This window comes from Leptonychotes weddellii, chromosome 8 (assembly GCF_054177405.1).
Source record: "Leptonychotes weddellii isolate Sample4059 chromosome 8, ASM5417740v2, whole genome shotgun sequence".
Lineage (NCBI taxonomy): Eukaryota > Metazoa > Chordata > Mammalia > Carnivora > Phocidae > Leptonychotes > Leptonychotes weddellii.
This window is the reverse complement of record NC_138376.1, coordinates 423,740-424,598: the sequence shown is the minus strand read 5'-3', so window position 1 is coordinate 424,598 and position 859 is coordinate 423,740.

Genomic DNA, 859 nt, shown 5'->3' with positions numbered 1-859 from the left:
AGCCCCCACCTGCCCACCCGGACCCCGCGAGTCCGCGCGGAGAGAAGCCCCCACCGGGCCACCCGGGCCCCCGCGAGTCAGCGCCGAAGGAAGCCCCCACCTGCCCACCCGGGCCCCCGCGAGACCGCGCCGAGGGAAGCCCGCACCCGCCCATGCGAGCCTCCCTACAGCCGCCATCCACTGGAAGGTTTACCACCTCAGACCCCGGGAAAGGCACAGAAGTCATAGAGGAGAGAGCAGCTGTTCAAAAGTAAAAATGACAACACCAAAGGCACACGATCCATAAAAAGAAAAAAAAAAGTCATTGATAAGTCGAACTTCATTAAAATTAAAAACTTCTGCTCTGAGAAAGACATCCTCAAGACAGTAAGAAGACAAGCCAAAGACTGGGAGAAATACTTGCAAGGCACAGATTTGATAACAGAATGGTATCCAAAATATACAAAGAACTCTTAAAACTCAACAGTAAGAAAACAAACCACTGATTTAAAAAACAGACTAAATACCTTAACAGACTCTCACCAAAGATACACAGATGCCAAATAGGTGTATGAAAAGATGGGCCACGCCAAAAGTCATCAGGGAAATGCAAATTAAAATAATGAGATACCAGGACACACCTATCCGGATGGTCAAAATCCAGAATACCAAGAGCACCAGGGGCTGGGGAGGGTGTGGAAGGACAGCAACTCTGATTTATTGCCGAAATAAGCCATTAAATGTGATACTATTAATGGTGGATCCATGCCTTGATACATTTGTCAGAACCCACAGAATGTACAACACCAAAGTGAACATAATGTAAACCATGACCTCTAGGTATGTGTTCCTTCTTTCTGTATACCCTTGATGTCTTCTC